The sequence below is a fragment of the Falco biarmicus genome, chromosome 17 (genome assembly GCF_023638135.1).
Source record: "Falco biarmicus isolate bFalBia1 chromosome 17, bFalBia1.pri, whole genome shotgun sequence".
NCBI classification, from domain to species: Eukaryota; Metazoa; Chordata; class Aves; order Falconiformes; family Falconidae; genus Falco; species Falco biarmicus.
Genome location: NC_079304.1, coordinates 1,595,854 through 1,608,824, shown reverse-complemented (window position 1 = coordinate 1,608,824; position 12,971 = coordinate 1,595,854).

The window sequence follows — 12,971 nt, the reverse complement described above, 5'->3', positions numbered from 1 at the left end:
CCCCAGCATCACGGCGCCCTTCCTTGTTCCCTCCACCTGCACTCTGCACCACCGGCCAACTCTATGTAGCGTCAGCTGTGCTGGTCCCAGCTGCAGCCTGGCTCAGCCCCTGGGATGGTGCTGAGCACCCCGTGTCCCGCTCTGCTGTCCCCACACCACAGAGCACGTGGATGTGCAGGCAGCAGCCTCGGGAGGGCCATGATGCCTGTGATCCCTTGAGCCTGGCCACCTCTCTCCCTTTTCTGTGCTTTTTGGGCTGCATAACTGCACCACGCTTGGTTTTCTGTGTGGCTCAGGGTTCCAGAAGAGCAGGCAGGGTTCGAGCCCTGTCCTGCTGCCTGGGGCTGTGCATCACCCATGGTTTGTCCTGGGGGGGAGAAACAAAGAAATGTCCCGGTAGCAGAATGTGGCTGTGACGGTGCTGCTTGCCTGATCCCTGCCCAGGCCAGATCGTGGTGGCTTTATTCCCCTCAATCCCACCAAAAAGCAACAGAGACCTTGTGCCCGGCACAGGGCTGGCCCCAGCAGCGTGTTGGCTGAGCTGGCGGTGGCCGTGTGTCCCCATTCCCTGGCTGGCCTGTCCCCAGCAGTAGGGGCAGGGGCTGGCTGCAGGCAGCAGCGGCTGGTGCTGGGGGGGAGCTGGGGCTGAGCCCCAGCGCGGGGGCGTTGGGTGGGCAGCACCAGCACAGCAGCGGTTCACACCACGAAAATAAAAATAAAATGAAAAAACCTCAAACTAGTAACGGTGTCAGTGTCCACACGAGCAATCTGTGCCCAGGCTTCCCACCCCGGGGGCAGCCCCTGGCTCCCCAGCAGGGCTCGGGGGGCTGCTCTGGGCCGGGGGGAGCTGAGGGACAGCGGAGCCAGCGCAAGCAGGGCTGGGGCCACCCCAGGGCTGTCTCTGCTCTCTTACTTGTGCCCTGTTGGGGGTGGATTACACACCTAGGGGCACAGGGCGAGCCAGAGCCCACCGCAGACTGCTACTTGGGCAGCCACCTTGCTTCACTGCAAGTGGGGTGAACCCCAGCAGCCCCCCGCCCTGCCCCACGGGGCCCTGCAGCCCTCCGGGCTGTGGGAGAAGCCCCCAGGAGAGGGCACCTGGGCTGGGGCCACCGCAGGACTGTCCCAGGGACAGCTGGGGCTTGGGCTCAGGGCGAAGGTGCTAAACCTGGGAGCAGGGTCCTGCCTGTGCCCACAGCACCCAGCCCGCGCACCCACTTGGCACCATGTCGCACAGGGCTGCAGGGACACCCTTCGAAGCAGCACCTTGGGACCACAGAAGGTGCCAGAAAAACAACTGTCCCGTACCCCCCTGCACCCCCTGGGCCACAGGGTGCTGCAGCTGAGCGCTGTGTTCAGGCACCTGGAGCAGCAGTCAGTGCTCCCAGCTGCACCAGGCAGGAGCTTGAGGCGGGGGTTCCCAGAACCCGAGTGGGCTCTGGGCTTGGTTTGAATTGGGCTCAGCTGGGTTTGGCCTCGGGGGGAGCATTTCAGCATCAGGGTGGGCTGAGGGGAAGGCAAAAGGGTGCCCAAGGCAGAGCTTGGCTGCAGCATGAAGGAGTAGGATGAGACCCCCGAGCTGGCTGGGGCTGCCCCAGCGCAGTGAGCCCAAGGGCGAGTTTGGGGTGCAGGGGGTTCGGCTGACCCCTTATGCTTATGAAAGCAAGGTTCTGTCAAATTAGACACCCCCCTCTTGTAGTTGACACAAGAAAACATTCTCAATTTTGATAAGTAAGCAAGTAGAGCACGGAAGGGACAGGCTGGTGTTCTGCAAAAAGGCCGTGCGCGGGGACGGTGACCATTCCCACAGGGCCAAAGCGCACCGCCCACAACATCACTTGAAAATGTAGCATCTTCCTGCCTCCCTCGGAGCTGCCCATCACTATGCGTCAGTATTTACGCTTATTACCTCGTTGTCCACTTTCAGATCTCTCTTCTTTTCCATGATGTTCACAAGAATTAATGACGTTTGCACTGACTTTGTGCCAAGACCACTGCTACTCACGCTGGCTAACAGCCCGTCGTTGCTTCCTTTGCTTCCACCTGTATGAAACCATTTGCTTCCACCTGTCTGACATTTAGTTTGTAAATACTTTTGGGACATTTTTATGTCTTAGACTTGCATAATCCTTTCCTGCACGGTGTTCTGCCCCAAGGCTCTGCCCCTAGGCTACAGGAATACAAATAATAACAAAAGTGGAGGTAAAGAAATCAGTTTTGTAGGGAAAAAAGTTGGTACTGATGGAGGACTCGGCAGTGCTAGGTTAACGGTTGGGCTTGATGATCTTAAAGGTCTTTTCTAATCTAAATGATTCTACGATTCCACGATTCTATGCTTTCGAACAAGATGGTGGCTCACAGCTAGAGAAAGCAGAAAGCCATACGGCCAGCAAACACACACACACTCGCACACGCCTCTGCCCGATCCGTGGTGAGGTCTCAGTGTGGAGCCCCAGAGCCCTGACACGGTTGTAAGGAGCAGGGCGATATAACACGCGCTTGGAGCCTGCAAGCTGCCCGCCTGCCAGCACAGAGCAAGAACAAAAATCTAACCCTGAAGCAGCGCTCGGTGATGCTGCAGAGCCCGTGGTGCCGTGGGCGTGCGGTGCCAGCCCGGGGGTCAGGGCAGTCGCCCACCCTGGGGCATCCAGCCTGGGAACCTGCACCGCTGCTGCGCCCGGCCAGCGAGGGTCCTTCCCACGGGATGCACCCAGCCTGTGCAGGGACTGATCCTGCTCAGGGCTGCGGGCATGGCGCAGGGCCAGCACGCAGCAGCTGGAGGGATGGAGGCGCAGCTGTCCTCAGGCTCTGGATGTTGTCCCCATCTCTGTGCCTTAGACACCCCATGGGACCCCCTCGGACCCTGTCCCAGCTTTCTGGTGGCAGGGAGCTGAGCCTGGGAATGCCACCAAGTGCTCTGTGACATCAGTTAGAACAGGGGCAGAGAGGTGACATCGGGCAGCGAGCCTGGGGTGCGCCCAAGGCCACCAGGGCAGTCACCCAGAGGTGAATCAGCCACAGGGTCCCTGGAGCGGGGCAGGGGGCTGCAGCACCCTCTTCCTAGGCAGCCCCCCGCACCAAAGCCACCTCCTGCCCTGCCATGGGCCCAGAGCTCTGGGTCACATCCTTCCCAGCCGTGGCCCCACTGGGTGTGAGACCCCCAGGTGTCCGTGGGGCCCCATGGGTGCCCCTGTTGGCAGCTGAGCCAGGACAAGGAGAGGATGGACCCCAGCGAGCCGCTGCGGCCCCGCAGCCACCGGGGCTCAGCAGCAGCCACCACGGTGTGGCTCAGCAGAAATTCAGGACACAGCTGCCTGGTCCGGAGCCCCACCAGCGCCCAGGAGGGTGGTCTCATCCCGCAGGACTGCCGCAGCCAGCAGGACCTTGACGCCTAGCAGGAATGCCAAGTCCAGCAAGAAACCCACACCCAGCAGGACCTCCAAGTGGGTGAGGGGGTGCCTCCTCGGGCGGAGGGAGCCCGCATTTGCCCATTATTTCGGCCTCCTCATGTTCCCTACTTGTCCTTAAGGCGGAAAAGCTGCAGGACAGGACAGGGAGGGTGATGGAGGATGGTGCCAACAGTGCAGGGGGGCTGCCCCATGGTGCGTGGTGCTGTTGGCCAGGTCGTACCCACCCAGGCAGGCAGCGTGCAGGAGGGACGTGCCCAAGGCAGATAAAGCAACGCAGGTGAGGGTGGGCAGCACTGGCCCCCACACACATTCTCACGAATTCTTTTGGAAGCATGTCCACACCCCAAAACTACGTGCCCATCAGCCATGCACACAACCCTCATCCCCAGGGGCTGCGTGTCCACCTGGGAAACACAGGCAAGGATTTGGCCTGGAGATGGTTCTGGCTGCTGCTGAGCACCCTGCTGTGGCCCAGCTTGGGGTAGACTCCTGCCCAGGGGCTGGGGACCCTCCAGAGACAGAGGACTGGAGCCCCCAGAACCGCCCAGATGGGGGTTACCAGGTCCCTCCCATTCCCCTCCCTGTGCTCCCACCATGCTCAGACAGTGTTTGGTGGTCTGGCTGCTTCTGGCCCCAGACCCCCTCTTCCTTCGAGGTGTCACAGAAGGAATGGCAGCCACGGGGTGAGATGAAGAAGAAAAATAAGTATGTGAGTGATGGCCCGGATCAGCCGCAGCAGCGAGCCTCACGGATCAGCAGTGCCACGGAGAGCTGCGCCCAGGCACGGCAGCGCGGAGCCCCCAGCCCCACCGAGGCGGCTGTCACACCCCAGGCAGGTAACACAGGGACCCTCTGGGCTGAGCCAGTGCCCCCCAGGTCTCTCCCCGGGGTGATCTGGGCCCCCAGTGCCGAGGGAGGGGTGCTGGGCAGGGTCACCTCGCACATGTCCGCCCGCTCCCTTGGTAGGAAGAGCATGTCCAGCCTGTGCACGAGTCCGTAGCACAAGGAGGGCGAAGGGCAGGATGAGGCTGGGCTGGAGCTGGATGGTAACCCTGCCCCTCATCCAGTTCCGCTGCGTTTGCTCCATTGTGCTCCTCTGAAATCCTCTGTCTGGAGGAACCGGAGAGATGCCACGTGGGCGACTCAGGCAGAAGATGTCCCTTTCCCACTGAGCCGTGGTGACAAGACCCCCGTTTAGTTCACTGCTCCTTGACGCCAGTGGGCACGGCTGCTTGCAGGATCAGGCCCATGACCATGAGGACCAACTGCTGGGAGTCTGGACTGGTTTTCCCTCAAAAATCAGAACTGTGCCACTGTGCTGGCTGGTGTAGAGTGTGAGCAGCAGACTGACCTCCTGGGGCAGGTGGTGGAGGTGGTGGCTGCTCTCAGCTCCCTGGGAGAAGCCATCTGCAGGCAGCAATAGCCCCAGCCCTGCTCTACCTGCAAATTTTGGGCTGCGTTGAGGCTGTTGGTGTTGGGGACCACTAGATGGTGATGTCTGTACGTGCTCGGTCAGTTGCTTTCCACCTTCCTTTACTGCTTTCTGATCATCTCCCACTGCAGGTAGAGATCCCCCATGGAGGTTTCGGAGAGTGGGGACACCCTGCAACCCATCCCACAGACACAGCTCCTGCAGCAGCACCTCGGGGTGGGCTTCTCTGTAATGCTGCTCTTATTTCTGGCAGTGCTGAAGTGCTCCCTCTTCTTGGAACCCATTAATACATCAACTCCTCTTGTAAACAGTTGTCAGTTAATAAATCCAAGAAGGAGCAAAGTGCTTCCTGATGCAGCTAGCAGCTGATTTAAGGTGCTCTCAGTTCCCATTCACGAGCCAGGACCGTCATTTCCAGGTCTCTAGGAAATTTTCTGAAATGAAAAACATCTCTCCAATTATTCTAGGAGAGCAGGCCAATGTTGGAGAGGTGAAGTCTCACCTACCCCCTGTGGAAATCTGCTCACCAGACTGGAATCACCAGGAGGCACCGGGACGTGCCTGTGGATGGTGAGTACACTGGCACTTCAGGATTGTCCATGATCTGGAGCATCTGCTGGGCAGAAAGCTTAAGACTTAGGGAAGAAGAGGAGGAAAACGGAAATAAATAAAAAAAAGCCAGAATGATGGCATTTCCCAGGGCCCTAAATCACAGAACAATTCAGGTTGGAAGGGATCTCAGCAGGTCTGTAGTCCAACTTCTTACTCAAAGCGAGGTCAGCTGTGAGACCAGACTGGGCTGCTCTGGGATTTATCTGTTATAGGATCTCCAGGGCTGTAAAGGAGCCGGAGCTAACCTGGGATGAGAGTGCCATGCTCTGGGGAGAGCTTGGACCTCCAGACTACATCTGGCCAAAAAGGCCCCGGTTTGGGAAGCAGTTTTGGGGTAAGATTCCTTAAAATCACCCTATCTTTTATTGATATGAGTTCTCAGTGTTGTAAACTGCCCTTTCGGTGGGACACTTAGAGCTGCAGTTGTATTTTGGGCTCCCCTTCCTCAAACGTCTTTTCCCATTGACTAAGCTCCATCTTCCCCCATACCCCAGGGGACACAGTTGACATCCACGATGCAGATTCCATCACGGGCACCACGGATGTCCCCTGAACCAGCAAGGAGCTGCAAGAAGCCCTAGGACACACCACAGGGGGGACCGATATCTCCCTCCTTGCTCTCTGCTCCTACATGGCCCCTCCAGCCAACAACCCAGCGGCAGGAGCGTGGGGAGGCTGCTGGGTCTCTGCAGCTCATGCTTGGCCCATGGCTGGCGTGGGAGGCACCGTGCACTCAGCAGAGGTTAAATTCTCTCCGTTTCTCCCTTCCTTTTAATCTTGTGTTGAATTTTTGCTTTGCATTAATTTGGCACAGGGGGCACAGTGTGAACTCTGTGTGCCTCAGCAAGACGTAAACGCCATCCCTCAGCATATCAAAGAAGAAGGGGGCTGTGTCTGGAGTGTGTTACATATGGTGCAGCATGGAGGGAGGTGATGGGTGATGAATGGCCGTGGAAAATGAATTTAATCCTTCTTGGCCTCAGCATCCCCCCCTGCCTGGGGGGAGGGAGTTTCATTGCATTATTGTGGCTACAGTCCTTTAGATCCTGAAATGGAAAGGGTAGGTGAAAGGCAAAGGAGTCTCTATTATTATTATTAATAACCTTTTTTTGCCAAGTCTCTCTGCGCTGACTGCCAGCACGCAGAGGCGGTTTCCAACACTTTCTTGTTACAGAGGACGCAGCCGCTGTGGATAACCTGGGCTCCGACCTGGCCACGGTGGAGATGCACTTGACCCCAGAGCCGCAGGAGGTGCCCAGCCTGGCTGCTGCGGGCGGTGTCGCTCTGGCTGCCCTTTCGCTGCCATGGCCGAGGTCTGAGATCTCCCTGGAGAGTTGGTTCCTGTTGCTGGCGGGACGCCCTGCTCCATCCGAACACTGCCCGGGCCATACCCCAGGGACCGAGGTGACACCCAGGACCTCAGCTTCACCCTGGGTGCCGTGGCCAGCGCGGTCCGCCTGACCAGCAAGGAAAAGCTGGAAGCTTCAGGACACATGGAAGGTAAGACTAGGGATCTACGGTCTTTTTCTTTTGGGGGAAGCCTAGAAGTCTCTGGAAACCACCAGATTAGTTAAAAGCCTTCTGCATGCCTGTACTGGTGCTTGTCAGAGGACGCGGGTGCAAGGTTAACACGGCAGGTACACAAGGCAACGGGTTCCCTTAAAGTCATGCAATGGCTCCCGCTCAGGTGGGGTGAGCGAGGGAAGTCTGGTGCTGCGGGACTGGATTGCTCCTCTGGCAGGAAAATCCACCTCCCCTGTCTCAGCGGGGTCTCGTACTTTATTTTCGTACCCCCACCTGCCACATGCTCTGAGGGGATGTTGTGCCCAATGGAGTCAGTCTGGATTCCCACCAGTGTAACGAGGAGCAAGCCACGGCACTTTTGCTTTCAACTTTCCCTTTTCCCAATGCCTGACCCTGCCCAAGGGCTCCGTCCTGCCTTGACTTGGAAGGAAGGAAGTTCTGACCATCATTTTGGGAAAGCCCCAAGCTTATGCAGTAGCTGCCACTGGGTCCAGCATCAGCACCTTGTCCCCTCTGCGCGCTGGTGCCCGTTATTTCCACCGACGCTGAGCTCTGCTCTCCCTCCACAGCTGACGGGAAGGTGAATCCACGTGAATCCATGAAGGTGGTGAGGACAGTCCAGCAGCCACCCCTGGGGGAAGGTGAGCAAGATCTCTGTAACCCACGTTGCTGCCAGATGACAGCAAATGCGACTAGTCCTTCAGAAGAAAACTCCCCGGCCACTGACCTTAATGAATGCTGGTAGCGAAGCTGTGCAGGCAGAGCCAGAGGCACGCCAGCTGCAGCAGGTTTCCAAAACTTCACTGCAGGGCTCAGGACAGCCACGTGCAGACTCACCGAAGCCAGACCAGCAAAACAGATTCCCATATTTACCAGCCTTCCTAGCTTAGCCACAGCACCTGGGTTGTGCAGCTGAGCTCCCAAGTACGGCATGCCAAGAGAAACCGTGTTAAACCCCGACTTCTCATCGAGGATTCAAACACGCTGTCCCCAGCCCGACTTTCCAACTGAACACATTTCCCACCAGCAACCCTAATATTGCTCAGGGCCATCAGAGGTAAACACAGCAAAGCTGGAGCTGCCGGAAAAATCAAAGCACGAGGCTGCTCTCAGCATGCTCCTTGCTCCATGTCGTAACTCCTGAGCCACGAGGGTGGGAAATCACAGTGTACGATGGCCTGCTTGAGACTGGCAAAGATTTACTTGACATCCCTCAGTTTCTCTTTCCCTTATTTGTCTTTCCACATGCAGAAAAAGTTGCTCCTTCTCCTGGCTGTGCTTCCAAAACCAGCATGACACCAGAGCCTTTGCCAAAGAAGAGGGTGAGAAAACCCCTGCCAAGAGAGACAACCAGGTGAGCATGGAGGTGGAAAGCGGGTGTGTGGAAATGCTGCTGTCCCTGGTCTGTCAAGTGATCACATGCAGGGGACCTGCCTTCACACTCATCCCTGCACTGTTCTGTGTGTTGGCATCATCGATCTAGAGGAGACACTCTGAGGCACGGCTGGTGGATCAGGCTGGCCCTCTGAGCACCAGCCCCAACAAGGGCTGTGGGTCACAGAGCTCGCTCCATCCCATGTCGCAGTGTGGCCGAGGGAGGTTTCCAGGGCTGTCACCTCCTGGCTGATGTTCCTGCTTCCCCGCACACACCAAAAGCTGGCCTGAACTGGGGAAGACAGCAGAGATCCTGTTCTCAGCTCTGCGCAGCCTTGAGCAGTTAACAGGAGCTGCCGCACCGTTTCGCTCCCACCGCTGGCAGCACGGAGCTGGGTGGTGAGCTCTCCCCGGCAGCCCCTCCAGCGCTGCCTGGCCCGTAGGGCTGGGAGAAGGGCTGGCACCTGCATTGCTTGCTCCGGCTCCAGCAGCAGCAGCTGCCTATCGGTTGGTCCCTTGTCAGTGCGTGCCTCTGAGCTGTCGGTCTGTCCACCTCACTTTACACCTGTGTGTGTGGCGGGGACCTCGCGCGCATCCCTCAGCAGAGAACTGAGGGCAAAGCAGCAAAGAGCGCGGCAAGGAAACAAGAGAAAGTTACTGTCACCTTGCCAAGGGCTTCCTCCCTGGAAGGCACGTTGCCAGCACGGCCAGGAGCAGTTTGACCTGCAGCATTGCATGATCCTCCTGAGACAATAACCGGGAGTACACAAAGGAAGGGACAAACCCCCCATCCCAAGGATCTGGGGACCCGGTGATTGAAGGAAGCGTCAATACCCTTTTTGACAGCGTGATAACCAAAGCTCATGAGCAGAGCTAGGACGACACCAGCCACCTCACCCAGCACCTCATGTTAAAGACAGGCTCACCCTTCCTCTGCCCAGATTCCCCAGCTCCCCTGCATTCCCGTTAGCTGCTTTGCCGCTGGAAGTAAGGAACCACCCACCCCAATCCCAGTCCCACATCCCCGGTGGTTATAGTTCATCGTTTCCAAACGAACATAATACAGGTCGTGCCTCCCTCCCACCCGCTCCATCCACCATCTCCTCCCTGCCTCCAGCATTTGCTGATGCTTTCAACTTATTCCCCAAAGACCCGCATAGTAACATTAAACTTCCCAAACATTAAACTTCCCAGCCTGCAGGTGACCGCTAAGCAGCTGGGGATTAGCTTAAGCAGTCAAGAGGTGCACGATGAGCTGGTGCGTGCAGACACTGACAGTGAGAGCACCAGACCACACGTTACTGCTCCCCTGGGGGTTGTCGGGAGCTGATTTCTGGGCGTGCAGAGTGATCCTCTCTCCATGCGCCTTCCAAGCATTACTGGGCCGGAATGTTTCTTGAGCCAGGGGCTGTACTCGGGCTGCAGCATTTTAGCACTTATCAGGGACTGTCCTTCATGAATACATGTTGCACTTTTTGGACCTCTTTATGCATGCTGAAGTGCCGGGATCCACAGCCCAGCGACACGTGACAGCTTTAACAGCTTTTTCCCTACCCTTAGGTTTTAGTACTTTCTGCACTGCCAGCTCCGAGCCGCTTGCTCCAGCATTTCATTACAGGAAAAAACTGCCTTGCTGCCACGTGCCTGCAGGAGACAGGATGGTGGATTTCTCTGACTTTCTGGATATCATTAATGACAACATGGGTTTCACCCAGACAATATGCAAGTAAGAGGTATTCTACTCCAGCAAAAGCCTCACTTGTCCAGAGGTACCTGAATTTACCTGATTCTCAGACTAATTGGTACCCAGCATGAAATCAGCATCTGAGACCCAAAGAAACGAGGGCTGCCCTACTCAGACAAGGCAGCAATAGCCCACTGGGCCACGGCAGGCCAGCTCGGGTCAGCTCTGCCCCCATGGCCAGCCATCTCTTCTCTGTGCTTCCCAGTCCCAGGGGCAGGAGCAGGAATCCAGCATTCGATCCACGTTTTCCTGGCTGCAAGAGCAAAGGCCAAACTCTTCTCTTACAAAATGGGACATGGAAGGAGTGGAAGACCTTACTTCCTTTTGGCAAACGATAAGCTGCAAAGAATTGTCCTCCCTGCTAGATACCTAACCTGCACTCAGCAGAAAATGGGGATGGATCCCCATGGCACAACTTGTCCAGATCTTCCTGGGGGCCGCTGGGATCTCTGCTCCCTTTGAGCTCTGTGAAGGGAAGACAAGGCCCAGTCACGGCTCTGCTCTGACCGCTCTCCTCCTTGCCAGCCCCTGGGAAAAATGACTCGGGCAGCTTTGAATCTGTGGATACCAGAGGAATCCTCCTCTTCAAAGTCATCTTGAAGCTGGTGGAGTTGGCAGCTCTGCCCCAGAGAACTCTGTTTCGGATTATTGGGTGAGCTGCCTTAGCTCCGTGAGCTAGAGGAGGGAGGTCCCCATTTTACTGGGATATTTGTGCCTCATGGAATAAAATATACAGAATGCAGGGGTGCCGAGACTAGATTTCCAGAACTGTTTTATATCCAGTTGGAATCCAAAAGCACTGGCATAGCTCAGCCATCTGCTCTGCAAAGACACTGTTGTAAATGCCACCATGTGTCCATCACACACCTTTGCAGTTTAAATATCCTCATGGACTCGGTCTTCCCAGATATGTGGGTGCAGGCAGCCAGCTCCGAGCGGGGCCTCGGGCTCTTTCACAGGACAATGACGCCCTCTTTTGTCTTATAGTCACTACCAGCCGAAGCTTAGGGACTGCACCGGCCAAGAAGTCTGGATGGATGGTAACTTCCTCAAGTGTCGCAGAAAGAATTCCCACAAAATTGGGAAAAAGAGAGATTACTTTATGCCCGCCTTTGTCGGTGCTGCCCGCGTCTCAGCCATGAGCAAAAGGGAGGCAGCAGCTTCCGTGAAGCACGTCAAAAGTAAGGCTTGGACACTGTCACTCCCAGTGTCCAGAAGGGGAGTCACTGAAGCCACGAGGGTGACAGCTCGAGTTTGCCACAGCTTCTTTTGTCCCTTCCTGGCACATGGCCTTCTCCCAAGGTGCAGGGCTGCTGCTTCGGGTATTGAGTTCAGCAAGGCTCAGGGTCAGCCCTGCCTTAGCAAACCTTTCCCAAAACCACCAAAAAGGCAGCTCGAGCAGACCTTGGGAGTCCCCCCAGCTCAAAACCTTCCCAGGGCAAGAAGCAAACAAACAGTTGTGGTGGGTTGTGCTCCGGGGGCTCATACAGTCAAAGGAATCGCCCTCCAGAGGTGTCTGCTGCAAACCACCCGCTGCAAAGCATCTAACAGGTGATCTCTGGGTTACCCTGACCTACCCGCACCCCTGCACCATGGATCACCGCAGATCGAGCACTCAATGCTGCAGCCCGGGGACTGGTGCCTTTGGGATCTGTGCCTGCCAGCGCCAGGCGTGCCGGATGGCAGCTGCTGTGGCCCACGGGTCAGAGGAGTGAGGGATCTGGGACTCACAGAGTCATTCCCCGGAGAGAGGAGGCAAACGCAGAGGCAGGAGGCAGCTAGCTGTTGGCTGCACTGTCAGCGACTCTGGGTGCTGTTTCCTTTTGCCCTGTTCAGGCAGCTCGTACGCCCAAGCACCCACCTTCCCACTCATTTCTGAACAAGATGCGACAACACTGGCAAAGCCCAAAAAGTGCTTGCAGGAGGTGGTGGCACAGGGGAATGAGTCAACCACTTGGTGTGAGCGCCGCTTCTTCCGCAACAGAAACCAGATGCAGGAGGTGAGAGACATGTGGAGCTTCAGCTGTGTAACTACCGACAGAGCTGAGGTGCAGGGACGAGCCTGCAAACCCGTGCTTGGTTTAACCAGGGGGCTGCTCTCAGAGATGCCCCTGGCATCACCACCGAGCACCCGAACACACCACATTGCCTGACAACAGACAGCCTGGGCAAGACACGAGCGAAACAAACCAGCGTCAAACATTCAAGAGTGTGAAATGTAGAAGGTAGCTGTTACACTTTGTCCTACGGGCACTGCAATTAGAGCAGAACTAAGTGTGACTGGTCACGCATGTAACCTATACATTAACCGTCTGGTGAATGCTTTAACCAGACGCAGGTATTAATAAGCAAATTTGTCCTGAGTGCAAGGAAAAACGAAACCAGAGGTATAATAATAACTTACTTATTAATTGTCAGCATGAATTGGTTATAGCCTGCCAGCACCACATCCTAACGTGCCACCGAGGTGCTTTTTGTCTTGTACATATGCACATGCTCTGAGCTGGGAAAAGCTGTGGGATTTCCCCACTGCGGTCCTGTCACTGAAATGAGGAATAAGAAAACTCGTTAACGCCAGCGCAGCATGAAGAAGCAGGCCTTCTTTATTGCAGCACTAGATGCAATGGGATCATTCCACCCAACGTGCATGCCGTACGTTTCATTCAAACAAAATTATATAGTCCACACTTACAATTATGCATTACATTTCTCAGAAAAATCATGCATATTCGTTCAACAGGAGGTACTATGGTAATTAAGTGTTGAACATGCTCCTTACGGGTATCTCTGGGTCTCAAATAGTTGACCCTATAGTTACAGCTGACCGATCATTGAACCTTAATTTATTTCTTTTATATGGAGAGCCGCAGCAGAG